The 15,343-nt window shown below is 40.6% G+C and overlaps 2 pseudogenes across 1 annotated transcript; one reads left to right on the top strand and one right to left on the bottom strand.

Annotated features, from left to right (window-relative positions):
* Positions 1-5,724: 5,724 nt before the first annotated feature.
* Positions 5,725-9,901, bottom strand: LOC147449118 (uncharacterized; annotated as a pseudogene). The gene is made up of 9 exons (XR_015189530.1): positions 8,872-9,901; positions 8,682-8,787; positions 7,799-8,590; positions 7,613-7,727; positions 7,167-7,527; positions 6,634-7,070; positions 6,405-6,535; positions 6,064-6,290; positions 5,725-5,981 (listed from the first exon to the last, which is right to left on the bottom strand). The product of XR_015189530.1 is annotated as an uncharacterized LOC147449118 (transcript).
* Positions 9,902-11,288: 1,387 nt separating this feature from the next.
* LOC147449117 (uncharacterized) lies at positions 11,289-11,907 on the top strand (annotated as a pseudogene).
* The last annotated feature ends 3,436 nt before the right edge of the window (positions 11,908-15,343 follow it).

Genomic DNA, 15,343 nt, shown 5'->3' with positions numbered 1-15,343 from the left:
TCTCTAGACCAGGTCAACTTTCCATCGAGAAGAACAAGCTCTCCCAACGGAACGGTGCCATCCTGCATGTGCATATGCATTCATCCTACAAAAGAAGGGTAGGTCCTATTGCCATGTCCACAACACAGGAGAAATAGGGAGAGACCATTGTTAGAGCCGCAATCCTGAAATTGAAAAGCTGCCTGGTTGCGTCAAGCTTGTCTTTGACGAGTTTTCCTACACTAGAGAATTCCAAGCATAGTGTGGATAGGAATGGTAGATGATACCTTGTTGCTATGACGAATCTATGTGCATCTGATACCCTACAAATAGTGCCTCGATTGTCTATGAATAAAATGTCCTTTAAAAATGAAAGGTAGATTTTGATATCGTTATGCACAACTAGAGCACTGGCATTGCTTATAAGGGCTTTCAACACTTAGAAAATTATGGAAGGGGCAGTAGGCAGTAGGGTGTTGAACCCCTAGAAGGCTATGGCGAATGTGCGCAAGATAGATGTTCATCATAGGTGGCTCAAAAAAATGGGGGGTGAAAATGGGGGCCATGATGCCCTTGATGCACAAGTCATCTCAAATAGAAAAGGGCAGGTACGCAATGACAAATGCACACCTCTTCATCAGAGTAACACAATCATGGGGACGCTCCTCTGCGAAGCATGGCCATAGTGTGTATGACTGAGGAGACAAACGTGGGAATTTATTAAGGATGTGATAGGCTAAGTGTTGATAATGAAGGGGGTAATGAAGTGACACGTGATTAGGCCTAAATAGATCCTTAAAAGATGCCAAGACAAACATCAATGGTAATGGATGAGTATAGTGTTGGTCAATTACCACACTGTCAGGGCACATGTCTAGTGGTGGCTATTTTATGCCATCTCAATCCCATTTCTTTCATAAAAAAACTCTTGATTGTAGAATTATCCCAACTACCCTCACCCCAACCTCATCTCTCTCTCTCTCTCTCTCTCTCTCTCTCTCTCTCTCTCTCTCTCTCTCTCTCTCTCTCTCTCTCTCTCTCTCTCTCTCCATGTGCAACGACATGTGGCAGTGCTAGCCAATACCCTAAATTGGAAAAAATTCCTAGTAGTGACCCCTAAACCTTGATATTTGCTTAGGTAAGAGACACCCGTCATTGAAAACAAGATGCCATATTTGGCTAGGCCTTTATATAGAGATGGTAGTATGTAAACAACCTAAGAATTCCCAACGTAAAAAAATGCACCCAATGATGTGACATGCTTATGACTCAAAACAATGTTTAAATTGGAAAAAGCAAGGAAACATGGGGAAGAAAGCAGGAAACAATAACACCAATTTGACACACAACCTCTACTACCTTAAGCTGAAGGGGAAGAAAGTAGGAAACAACCATGGGAATTTGACACACAGCCTCTACTACCTTCACTCAGCTCAAGGTAATGAGAGATTGAGAGGAGAGGTTAAGAGAAAAAGCTAGAGTCCTAAGACTAAGGAAAGAAAATATGGACTATCATAGAAGCAAACCTAGGCTTCACTTGGTGAAACTCAACAGAGTGAATGGCCAAAGGGCATTTTTCAGACCACTTCTGCAAGTAATATTTTCAATCCTACCTTCCATCTACTTATGTAGCTTGCATCTATGTTGCCTCCTTTGCTAACCCTAACTACCTCTAGTCATAATACTTGTGTAGATTAAACAAAGCTTGACAGAATGACTAGTCTAGAGAGTACACCTCAAAAGATCAATCAAACCACAGATCACAAATTAGATTGTCGCCACTCAACAAGAATCAACTGCAAAAGCTCAAGGTCTAGGAACCTTTGGATTTTTTTCAACTCATGAGAGTCGAGGATGTCTCCAAATTTGGCCTCAATCCTTGCATTATGAAGGCATTAGACATGATGCAACACATCATCAAGGAGTAATATGCCTAGCAAGGGTTGGCCAAGCAAGCTTTATACTATTTCTATAAGTTGTTTTATTAAAATCTAGAACATGTGTACTCAACGATGCATTCAAGGGTTGGCCAAGCAAGCTTTATACTATTTCTATAAATTGTTTTATTCAAATCTAGAACATGTGTACTCAACAATGCATTCAAGTTTAGTCAATCAAGGCGCAAGGCCAAATGTGTTTTGATAACAAGGCAAAAAGTTGGCATTGATCTTGGTTGATCCTGTCGGAGTGGCAATGCCGTTTCACAAAGCTGTCAAATTACTTGTTATGATTGCCAAAAGAGTGCTTCTTCACCGACATATATCTCAAGTATAATGCTCTTTTGAGCACACAAGTGCTTGCCAAGCATTATGTGGTCCCTAGGAATGCATGACTACAATCAATGATCAACAAAGACAGGGCCACAAACCACGGGGGTGGCCGTTGAGCGAGCCCATGAGAGCGAGCAACTATTACCATCAAGAATCTAAGTGCAATAGGAGCGAGCGGCATGCACAAAAAATCCTAGTTGGAGGGAGATGGCAAGTTTGGTGAGAAACCTATATATTGCTCATGAGTTAAATAGAGTAAGACATTCTACATGTCTATAAAAGCTAGAGAGCCATAAAACACTGTAAGAGAGTCAACCAACTCCCAAGTCCATTATATAACATTTTCATAGAGCGTATTTGGCATACATGTCAACCAAGGCAATGCCAAGCACTAAATCGTTTGTCAATAGCCCTTGACTAACAATATCATCTGAATTATTTCGCCCATATTAGTTGAGCAAGGCAATGCCAAGCATGACATCGTTTTTCAGTAATGCATGACTAACTATATCATTGGAATTCTTTCACCCATAATAGCCTCTTGCATAATGCCACATGTCCTTCAAATGCAAGCATAGGTGACCGCATTTGGAGAGATGTCCTCGCAGTGCATATGCTAAAAACAACACTAAGCTTTTTGGCCTTTCCCGTGTTGGGCATATGTTATAGTCAGTGCACTCCATGAGACGACATACTTGACAAGCAACTCCTCGACCACCTTTTGTGCTTGCAGAGGTAGAGCACATTTGGCATACACGTCGACCAAGGCAATTCCAAGAAAGACATCGTTTTTCAATAGCCCTTGACTAACTTTATCATCTGAACTATTTTGCCCATATTAGTGTCTTGTGTAATGGCATAGCGGTCGTGAAGATGCAAGATTAGGTGATCGCATTTGGAGAGGCGTCCTTGCATTGCATATGCTCAGAACAGCCCTAAGCTTCCTCGCCTTTTTCGCTTATGTTGGGCATATCCGTAGTCAATGCACTCCATGAGACGACATCCCAGACAAGATCAGCCCCAAATCAGCCTAAAGAATTAGCGTTTTTAGCCCAAAAAAACAGCCCCAAATCCGCCACCAAATCAGCCTAAAAAATTAGCGTTTTTAGACCAAGAAAACAGCCCCACATCAGCCCCAAATCAGCTACCAAATCAACCTAAAAAATTAGCGTTTTTAGCCCAAAAAAACAGCCCCAGATCAACCCCAATCCGCCATCAAATCAGCCCAAAATTACAGCATTTTTAGCTCCTAGTTTTGGACTTTCCCGTGTTGGGCATATCTCGCAATTAGTGCACTACATGAGATGACATACCTGACAAGCAACTCCTCGACCACCTTTGGTGCTTGCTGAGGTGGAGCACGTTTCGCTTACATGTTGACCAAGACAATGCCAAGCATAGACAATCGCATTTGGAGAGATGTCCCTGCATTGCATATGCTGAAAACAGTCCTAAGCTTCCTCGCCTTCCCCTCTCGTGTTGGGCATATCCCGCAGTCAATGCACTCCATGAGACGACATCCAGACGAGATCGGTCCCTAATCACCAAATCAGCCCTAAAACTCAACGTTTTTAGCCTCTAAATGATCCATCAAATCAGCCCAGAAAATCAGCATTTTTAGCTCCTATTCTTGGCCTTTCCTGTGTTGAGAATATCACGCAATCAGTGCATTCCATGAGAAGTCCTTACATTGCATATGCTAAAAACAGCCCTAAGCTTTTTGGCCTTTTTCGTGTTGGGCATATCCCGCAATTAGTGCACTCCATGAGACGACATCCTTGACAAGCAACTCCTCGACCACCTTTTGTGCTTGCAGAGGTAGAGCACATTTGGCATACACGTCGACCAAGGCAATTCCAAGAAAGACATCGTTTTTCAATAGCCCTTGACTAACAATATCATCTGAACTATTTTGCCCATATTAGTGTCTTGCGTAATGGCATAGCGGCCGTGAAGATACAAGATTAGGTGATCGCATTTGGAGAGGCGTCCTTGCATTGCATATGCTCAAAACAGCCCTAAGCTTCCTCGCCTTTTTCGCTTATGTTGGGCATATCCGTAGTCAATGCACTCCATGAGACGACATCCCAGACAAGATCAGCCACCAAATCATCCTAAAGAATTAGCGTTTTTAGCCCAAAAAAACAGCCCCAGATCAGCCCCAAATCTGCCACCGAATCAGCCTAGAAAATTAGCGTTTTTAGACCAAGAAAACAGCCCCAGATCAGCCCCAAATCAGCTACCAAATCAACCTAAAAAATTAGCGTTTTTAGCCCAAAAAAACAGCCCCAGATCAGCCCCAAATCCGCCATCAAAACAACCCAAAATTACAGCAATTTTTAGCTCCCTGTTTTGGACCTTCCCGTGTTGGGCATATCTCGCAATTAGTGCACTATATGAGATGACATACCTGACAAGCAACTCCTCGACCACCTTTGGTGCTTGCTGAGGTGGAGCACGTTTCGCTTACATGTTGACCAAGGCAATGCCAAGCACGACATCTTTTTCCAGAAATGTTTGCCTAACAATATGATCGAAATTCTTTCACCCATATTAGCCTCTTGCATAATGCCACATGTCTTGAAGATGCAAGCGTAGACGATCGTATTTGGAGAGACGTCCTTGCATTGCATATGCTGAAAACAGTCCTAAGCTTCCTCGGCTTTCCCTCTCGTGTTGGGCATATCCCGCAGTCAATGCACTCCATGAGACGACATCCAAACAAGATCAGTCCCTAATCAACCACCAAATCAGCCCTAAAACTTAGCGTTTTTAGCCTCTAAATGATCCATCAAATCAGCCCAGAAAATCAGCGTTTTTAGCTCCTATTCTTGGCCTTTCCTGTGTTGAGAATATCACGCAATCGGTGCATTCCATGAGAAGTCCTCGCATTGCATATGCTAAAAACAGCCCTAAAGCTTTTTGGCCTTTTTCGTGTTGGGCATATCCCGCAATCAGTGCACTCCATGAGACGACATCCCTGACAAGCAACTCCTCGACCACCTTTTGTGCTTGCAGAGGTAGAGCACATTTGACATACACGTCGACCAAGGCAATTCCAAGAAAGACATCGTTTTTCAATAGCCCTTGACTAACAATATCATCTGAACTATTTTGCCCATATTAGTGTCTTGCGTAATGGCATATGCTGTGAAGATGCAAGATTAGGTGATCGCATTTGGAGAGGCGTCCTTGCATTGCATATGCTCAAAACAGCCCTAAGCTTCCTCGCCTTTTTCGCTTATGTTGGGCATATCCGTAGTCAATGCACTCCATGAGACGACATCCCAGACAAGATCAGCCCCAAATCAGCCTAAAGAATTAGCGTTTTTAGCCCAAAAAACAGCCCCAAATCAGCCTAAAGAATTAGCGTTTTTAGCCCCAAAAAACAGCCCCAAATCAGCCTACAAAATTAGCGATTTTAGCCCAAAAAAACAGCCCCAGATTAGCCCCAAATCAGCCTAAAGAATTAGCGTTTTTATCCCAAAAAAACAGCCCCATCAAACACACGAGTACCATATTCGACTGTTCTTATACAACCATCAAACACACGAGTACCATATTCGACCGTTCTTATACAACCATAAAAGAAAGGTAGTTTTGAAGAAATCTACAACACTGCCAGTGAGTCTAAGTTTGAGCACAATCATCTAAGAGAATAGCAAAAAGAAAATGTGAAGCTTGGCTGGATCCAATCTTCAACTACATTGCGACCCTTTAAAATCAATCCATCTGCAAAAAAATACACAATTGCTTAATACATACCCTCTTGTCAATCAACTTATAATTTTCAACGAACCTACTCCTAACATACCTTGACTCCAAATGGCTTCAACAAGCGATCATATATGCGCTCATCCCTCTCAAACATAATGACATGTCTATCCATGAAGCCAGCTGCCAAGCCAAGTGTACCCGTGCCAGCAAATATGTCAAGGACTACATCCTGTGGACGGCTAAAAAGTGCGATTATGTACTTCACAAGCTTTTGACCTCTTTGACAACCACCCCTCCATGGCTTTCCTTTCCTCTTTACTAAATCTGCTTCAGGTACTCTGACATTGAATACACATTTTACTTACTTTAATGGCATATATATATATATATAAATGATGGATTAGGCATATAAACAAGTAAATGATAGAGTCAACTCACATATCGAAGATAAGGTCCTGTCCAAATTGAAGGTCACCACCAAGTTTCAATTCTGGCAACTGATCATGATGTATACGATACACACAAGTTATCGAACAACGAACAAAAGCAGACAAGATCAAGCAATTCACCTATTCAAATAGAAAGCTTTATGTCATACATGTCATTAAAGAATAGGATGCCACACTAAATTCTATTGCACATTAAATCAAGAATCAATTACTTGTACCTGTGTGACAATGGGTCCCAACCTCTTTCCAATAGGTGGTGTGCATCTCACAACCTGACGATGATATATCTTAAACCCTTTTTGCTTGCCAGCTTGCTCGACTTTCACCCCTTCCTCCATGGTGTACAAACAAACAAAAAACCCCCTATCACTCAAGCATGAGTCTACAAGCTGAAATGTGGTGTCATACAGGTTATCCACTATCTTGTTCCAAAACGGAACTTTATTGCAAAAGCATCCCTCGACAGCCACGTTAGATGGAAAATCTGCAAATATGAGGTCTATGCACAAGTCTAGCTGAGTGCCCTTCATAGTGCCTTGGCTACAAACTACATTGAAGGCCTCTAACACCTCAAGCCCCATTTGCTCTGCTTGTTGGGGATATTCAATAATATGAACAAGCTCTTCAACAGAAATGTTGAAAACGTAAATAGTGCCTACAAATCAAAGCTTTTAGATTTAAGAAAATGTATCAACAATCACAACACTCCATGGATCATATTAGATAGACAAAGCAAAGGCATCAACACTACCTGTAGGTTCCAATGTTTCATTGATTATGTCATCATTTTCTCTTATCCCTCCACTGCTACTTGCGCTTTGATGTTGCCCTTGCATCTTGCCATCCTCTATAGCCTTGTTTGCTTGTAATGCCCTATGTACGACTTCCCTACCAAGATTTATAGCAAGTGTCTTACGAAATGATGCTGATGCAGTGGATGCTACTACTTGAGAAGTTGCCGTCGTCTCCTCTTCCAGGACACTATTCGTAGTAGTTGTAAGTTGAAGGGCTGCTTTATGTTGCTGAAATAATTCCAACTCCTCATCCAGAACATGGTTCTTAACCATGTCTAGCCACCACGGACACTTGGCTTTCTCTATGGTGGACAAGGACTGCACAATCAACAACTATTATTTAGCATAATCTCCCTATGCGTTAAGAGTTAACATAAAAAATGCAATGTAATGCATCGCTTACCCTTCCAAGCTTCACATCGGAATACATGAACGTAGGGTTATCTGCATATGTCCATACACTTGCCAAGGGGGGCATCTCATCAAGCATGTGTTGTGCAATCTCCTTGAGTAGCCATCTAAACACACACCAACTACTGAGTACTAGTTTAATGAGGACTAAAAAATTGAACCATACAAATTAACAAACCTATAAACAACTCAACGGGTTGCATTGTGTAATCCGGGTTGCTCATTCATGGCATTGGTCGACTTAATGCCACCTTCCACAACGCGAAATGCTCTATTGAAGTACTTTCTTCGGCAAAGCATGACAAAGTTGCTGAATCGATGTTCCAATGGCAGCCTTACTCGATCAGCATTTTGAATGTCTAGTAATAGACCTAGACCATATTGATTGACTTGCAACCAAAAGCAATACATGTGGAGCCAGTCCCTAACTTTAGCTTTGTCATTGGGAAGGCACTCCAAGGATCGAATTGATACTTGTGAGCTATCTAACAATTTCACAATGTGTGCCTTATCCACATCTATTATGCAAGCATTTCCAATCATGTTGAGTTTCTCTTCAGTCGCAATATGCGCACTCGGTTCATGCCAAGGCAAGGACAGAGTAGCACACCAAAACTTCTCTCCATTTGCAGGATCTGCAATCCTTGCATACTTGGAGGTCTGTCCCCTATAGGTAATCTCCATCTTCTTTATCACCTTGGCCCTACCAGTTTCATCCATTCCCTTAGCCAACTCTTCAATCTTCTGTTCCATCTCATCCTTAAAGAGCAACCATGTCATTATTTGCACAGGGAGTGTAAACCAACTCCTTTTCCCCCGAGATGAAACAACCTGCATTTCTTTCTCCACCCATGCTCTGTCTTCAATAGACAAACCATCCAAGAGAGTAGTCTTGTCTGCCTCTCCTAGCCTTCTCAATTGGAACAACCTATCTCCAGATGTGGTTGGCACATATGCATAATCGTTCATCCTGTAGCATTAAAACAAAAAAGAATATCAATAACTCCAAGACAACAATTAAAATTTTCAAGGAGAATAGTAGATGCCCAACATCATCTTACTTGTTCAATCTTGCCAAGGAAAACATTAATTCCCCCACATCAGTCTTTGCAAACTGCAAAAAGTGGCAGACCACAGAGCAATGTCTAGACAGGTCGTTCTCAAACCCTGTATTGCATAATTGTACAATTATATTAAAATAGTGCAATCAACACAACAAAAGTTCTTAAAGGAGATTAAGTTAAAGAATACCTTGTCTAATGCATTCCATCCATGCATGCAGACGATTGTTGCCATCCAGGACATGGACCATCTTTCCTTTCAAGTAGGGTCCCCACTCTGTCTCTAAATCAAGGGACCTCTCAAATCTTTCATTAATTGTTTTCCAGCAGTCATCCCAAGAATCTATCCTTTCTTGAGTGATTGGTGTCTCCTCCCCCTCTAGATCAATAATGGAGACAGTAAAGGCTCCCTTGCTCTCAAGATATCCTCCCATCTTAATAAAACTTCTTGATAGTGATCTTTCGGTGGAAGGGCTTACTTTTCTAATGGCTTCACTAGACAGTAACCTGCATAATGGGATCCTAGGGGGTGGTCCAGAAAATGTGACTCTGATTCTTTCAAGGAATGCCTGTGGTGTAGAGATCTCAAGGATCTTACCAAACACCTCTAATTTGTTTCTTCTCCCCCTTGCAAGATTGGAGATATTCTGGCCTTCTGTCACCTCATCATCTTGTTGCCCCTCAGTCACCTCATCATCATGTTGCCCCTCAGTCACCTCATCATCATGTTGCCCCTCCTCCTCATCATCTTGCCCCGCAGTCACCTCATCATCATGTTGCCCCTCAGTCACCTCATCATCATGTTGCCCCTTAGTCACCTGGTCATGTTTCTCAACTACCACCTCCTCACTCTGATCATCTTCCTGAGTTCTCTGAGTATCAGCTCCCTGCTCCTCTCTCTCAATAGCAACTTGATCCACTACCTTCTCAACGTTTTCTTGCTCCAAGTCATGAACAATACTATCAACCAGCTCCTCAGCACCACCATTTTCCTCAACATCTTCAGCATCCATTTGACTTACTTGAGAATGCTCTTGATTACCTGCTCTTGCAATTGACCTATTGAAGTTGTCCTGCTTTGATGGTCTACCTCTTCTCTTGTATGTTGCTCCAGAATCCCCTGCACCCTGCACAATTTTCCTTCTCTTAGGCATAGTTACCATACTCATAATATCTGCCTCACACTTACTATCCTCACAATTCGATCTTGTGAAGTGCATAAACACTTTGAAAGAATAAAAATTCTCGATTATATGAAATCTAGTTAAAAGCCATATGAATGACTGAATCGGACACATTGGAAAGGACAACATCAGCCATTAACGAAATTATGGATAGTTGTGTTGCGTTAGAGTCATTATGGCAAGTTAAAATCATTACGGTCGACACATTTATCACCACGTATCTCGCTCCAGCCATTAACTAAATTATGGGTAGTTGTGGTGTGTTAGAGTCATTATGGCGAGTTGAAATCATTACAGCTGGCACATTTATCACTTTACAAATCTCGCACCACCTCTATACTACCACTTATCATTTTGCTCTTCTCCATTCTCCTGGAGCTTTATGTGAAGAATCTATTTGTTCTTTCTGCAAACATGTAAGTGACTGTGTGTGTGTGTGTGTGTGTGTGTGTGTGTGTGTGTGTGTGTGTGTGTGTGTGTGTGTGTGTGTGTGTGTGTGTGTGTGTGTGTGTGTGTGTGTGCGTGTTCTCCATTCGCAGTCACGCTGACCCCTCCTGGCTTTGCTCTCCAGTTCTCCATCGATAACTCACACCCTGCATCTCACGCTGTTTGAGGTGTTAAGGGAGCTTTACTATACACAGTGTCTCTCATAGGAGCTCTCTCTCTCTCTCTCTCTCTCTCTCTCTCTCTCTCTCTCTCTCTCTCTCTCTCTCTCTCTCTGAGCTCTGTTGCTACCACGAACTAGTAGTGATGCAAGCTTCAACAGTGTTACCACCTGCTCAATACACACAGCAACAGGAATCTTCCATTCCTCTCACACCTACGCTCAACTCAAATGCTCTCATTTGCTGTCAAATTCACCTTCTCTTTTCTCAGATCTTTAAGCGCGCTCAACGTGCTTAAAGATTTGAGAAAGATGGTCCTTAAATCAAAAGGTTAAGCTTACCTTTGCTGTTTTCTTGGGGCTTAAGGGGTGGAAGTATTTGGCCAGTGGCGACGTTTGCAAGAGCCTTGCCTTCCTCATGGCGTTGCAAAGGATGGAAACCAGGCAAACAATATGAACGATTAAGAATAAGCAGTGTGCATTTCAAAAGTTGAACATTTGAAGGGCAATAAAAATGTTTTGAAAAGTTAGAATATAATTAAAAAACCAAACTAACTTTCTTCAACCGTTTCTCCAGATTAACGTATTCTTAAACATGTCTCAAGATTAACATTTTTTAAACATTTCTCAGAATTTCATTTTTAAAAAAAAACTGGGATTGATAGTAGTGTTTTCGAATGTCTGTGAAATTATTAACTTTTACAACCATTTCGCTAGATTAACGTTTTTTAAAACATTTCTCAAGATTAACATTTTTTAAGCATTTGTCAGAATTTCATTTTTAAAAAAAAACTCAGATTTAGACAGTAGTGTTTTTGAATGAATGTGAAATTGTTAACTTTACAGAGTTGTTGGTACAGATTGACTTGACACGTGTTAATTTACTCAAAATTATTAACTATGGATATGGTGTTGATCTGATTGAAAGTTCTCTTTTATGCAGGGAAGCTAAAATTTTCTTGCAATCTGTGTCCGGACAGCCCATCAACATTCCATTCATCCATGGAAAATGCCTCCTTCCCGTCAAGCTCCTGCAAGAGAATTTGTGTGGTACAACTAGGGTCATTGTCGAGGCTCTTGTTTAGGAGGGACAAGAGTTTAATGTTTTGGCACCTCTTCCCACCTATGCGGGGGTTTATATGGAGGCATACTTCATCTTGGAGGAATCATTATCTAAAAATTACACTGCAAGACTAGAAGACATCTTTCAGACCCCTGAGTCATCTCCAATTGGTCCATCACCTGCACCAATGTAAGTGCATGTAAGTCCAAGATCATTTTGGAAGGTTTGAATTTGAACAATTCTTCACTATTTTTTTTGCTCTCTTGCAGACAAATTGATGATGATGAGGAAAATGAAGATCATGTTGAATTTGATAAGCTAGATGAAGAAACTCTAAATTTTGAGACAGCAGTTTCTGCATTCCAGATCCATTAGGGGAATTTTGAGGTCATTTTTGTGCCTTTTAGCGTGTAGAGAGAGAGTGGTCTCAACCAATGGTTGAAGAGCTTCCGTTACGGAACCTCTATTTTTAAAAACTCACAAAAAAATCAAATATTCTATCTTTACCGCAACTTTGAGGTGGTAAATAGCAATGTAAACAAGTAAAAGTGCAAAGGCATTCAATAGCTATCGCTTTTAGAAAGACGTACTTCTCATATTATATTGTTTTCATTTTGCACGTCGTCATCATAAAACAACGTTTGGATTCTATCTCATGATCTTTTCCAGATTTGAACCGTTTTTTGCACATTCTGCTTATTCTTCTCTTGAACTTAGGCTAAACTTCTCTGCTCATTTCTTTTTTCACCATGGAATCTTCATCACGATCAAAACGACCAAGAACTTCCATTGAAGCCATTGTCACTTACAACACGACTCATCAAAATGGAGAATGGATTCCAATAACTATACACAAAGGAACGTGGATACTGATGCAACAGAACAAGAGAATAAAGTCTTCCACCAAAAACTCTTTCTTGGCGGGATGGAAGGGTATTGTTAAAGATTTCAGCTTTGGCGACAACAAAAAATCAATCAAAGAGGTGCTGGTGCAGCATGTGTACATGCATAAAGATCTGCATATTGACTCAGAGAGTTCTGCTTTGCCATTACATAGACCAAACTGTAAGTCTCTTAACTTAAATTCTTATTTGTAATGCATGTTGTATAAGGTTATTTGTTGTACAAATTTGTATCCTTCAAACATTATGGAATGGCAGCCAGTAGAATGTGTTATAAATATTCTGGATGTGTGTCATGGATCAATTGGTGAAGAAATATACAAGGGAAGGACTAAGGGTTCATTGGCAGAGAATGGAATATTCTTCTTTGACCATTATTATGTTCCACCTAGAAGGACTGGAGAACTTGGAGCCACAACCAAGCTAGACTTGCCTGATTTCAAAAGTGGAGAATGGTCACTCCCTAGCTCAAATACAAGTGAGGGCTACAGGTGCAAACTGTTTTGTGAGATTCAAAAGTGTTTGAAAGCAAACATAGCAAGCAAACAGAGTAGAATTTCTATATTCATGCCCATTACAGTTTTTGTAAACTTCTTCTCTAATGCTGAAGTCAAAAAATCTAGAACAATGTTTTCAATGAAGACTTTAGACTCAGCAAATGTACTTGAATTTGTGGATGAGGGTTGGAACACCAAAATAGTGAATGGAATCACTTGTAATGTGCAAGCTGGCTCAATTGCTTGCAAATACATGATAGGGACACAAAACTTCATTATGTCATTTTATTACAGAAGATGGCACTATGTTGGTGGTCAGCTAACTCCACTTGATCAAGACATGGAGGACTTCATTGACAGCCCAATAGAAGACATTGATATATGGGTAAACAATGAGCATCTGTCAATTGTAAAGATAAGAGGCATGTGTAGCTTACATCAATTGAGATTGGACCTGCAAAATGATGAAATTGAACTGCCCACAACATTCTGCTTTCAAATAAATGGTGGAAAGGTAACTGTTATCCCTAAAAGTCTCTTGTTCTCTTATTGGTTCTTTATTTAACTTGGGCTGTTTTTGTAGGTATCAAAAAGGAATGAAAAGAGGCTACAGTGCAAGGACATCTTGGATGGCATTGTACATTTGGTGCCTTGAACATCCTTTAAGGCAATTTTGTAACACATGACCTGCAAGGATCTTATTTTGTATCACATGACCTGCAAGGATCTTGTTTTGTATCACATGACCTGCAAGGACATTATTGAAATAAAGATCTAAAAGGATCTTTATTTTGTTATTGAAATGCAACTTTTCCAAACATCAATGATTTTACTTCAATGATTTGATTTTGTAACAGAGTCTTAAAACAAGGTGATCAAAATGTATTCAATTTCAAATATTTGCAATTACATAGACAATTGGATACAAGTGGGCTATAGAATAGACAATTGGATACAAGTGGGAAGCTTGATACAAGTGGGCTACAATTAGATACAAGTGGGAAGCTTGATACAAGTGGGCTGCAAAAAGCTTGATACAAGCTTGATACAAAAAGCTTGATACAAGCTTGATACAAAGGGCTATAGAATAGACAATTGGATACAAGTGGGAAGCTTGATACAAGTGGGCTACAAAAAGCTAGAATAGTTTTCTGCCAGGAGTTTTCCTATCCCTAGGGGTTGGTGCTTTTGCAGTGGGCTCTTTTGTCCTGGGAGATTTTCTTGTGGGCTCTTTGGCAGGAGGGCTTGAGGGTTGCTTCCTCTTTCTCTTATCATCCATCTCTTCACTTGCCTTTTCCTGCTCACCACTCTCTTCTTCCTCTTCACTTCCCTTTTCCTCTTCTAGTTTTGCTTTCCCCTTTGCCTTTTCTAGCTTTGCTTTCCCCTTCTCTTCAGCATCATCATCTTTAAATACCTCTTGCAGTCGTCCATTTGCTTCAATCATATACTTGATAATCTTTGCTCTTGTCAACCATACATGGTTCTCACTATAGCACTCTCTGTTGATCTATACAAGGCAATAGAAAGCAAGTTTTAGGAACAATAAAATGAGAAAAAATACAGCTAGCAAATATGAAATATGCTATACTTCTATATTCTGATTGTCATTGCAGTATATGAAGTCCAAGAGGAGCTTGGCATTTGTCACTACCCTCCATCCACATGAATGGCTTTCAGGCTGGATTGGAACCTGCAACTCATTACATGTATTTATGGGAAAAAATATTTGAGGATAATCTATTGAAGTGAACAAAGCATAAAGAATTCCAACCTTCACAACTGAAAATTGGATTTCAGTCAGCATCTTTGGCATGGGTGGACAATTCTCCAGTGTCTCTATAAATCTTGTAGCAACACTGTCCAAAATTCTTTATTAAAAGTATGTGCTTGAGGTTCTGCTTGTGGTTTACAAAATGTGTCTGCTACTATACTTACAATTTTGCTTGACCATGTACTCCAGCAAGAGAATTGACAAAGTAGCATTTTCTTTTCACAATATCAATTGCAATTAAACTCCAATGTGAGCTATAAAAACAAGCCTCAGTTAGCCTTCTAACATGAATTAGTAAATTCTCTTCACAAGGTGTAGGTAGGAAACTTACCTCTCATGATAAGGAATCAAGAAAATTTCACAGATTTCCAAGTCCACATGAATCAACCACTTTGTGAGCTCTCTAATATTTGTCTCTGTCCTGAGAAAGTGGGAGATAGAAGGGTCTAAAAATTCCACCTTTTGTTGAAGGTCTGGCTCATATGTATGCATCATTAACCTGGTACAAGATATTGTTATATAAAGAGTTCTTGCTATAAACAAAAATACATAGCAAAACAAAAACAACCTGAGGCATGTGATAAGGAGTGGAGAATTCATCTCCTTGGTCCAGTCCTTGAGAATTTCCAAGGTCTCAGAGT

This window comes from Adiantum capillus-veneris, chromosome 10 (assembly GCF_014529385.1).
Source record: "Adiantum capillus-veneris isolate H3 chromosome 10, ASM1452938v2, whole genome shotgun sequence".
In the NCBI taxonomy this organism is placed as follows: domain Eukaryota; kingdom Viridiplantae; phylum Streptophyta; class Polypodiopsida; order Polypodiales; family Pteridaceae; genus Adiantum; species Adiantum capillus-veneris.
The sequence above is the reverse complement of the archived record's forward strand: the minus strand, read 5'-3'. Positions and strand labels throughout refer to the sequence as shown.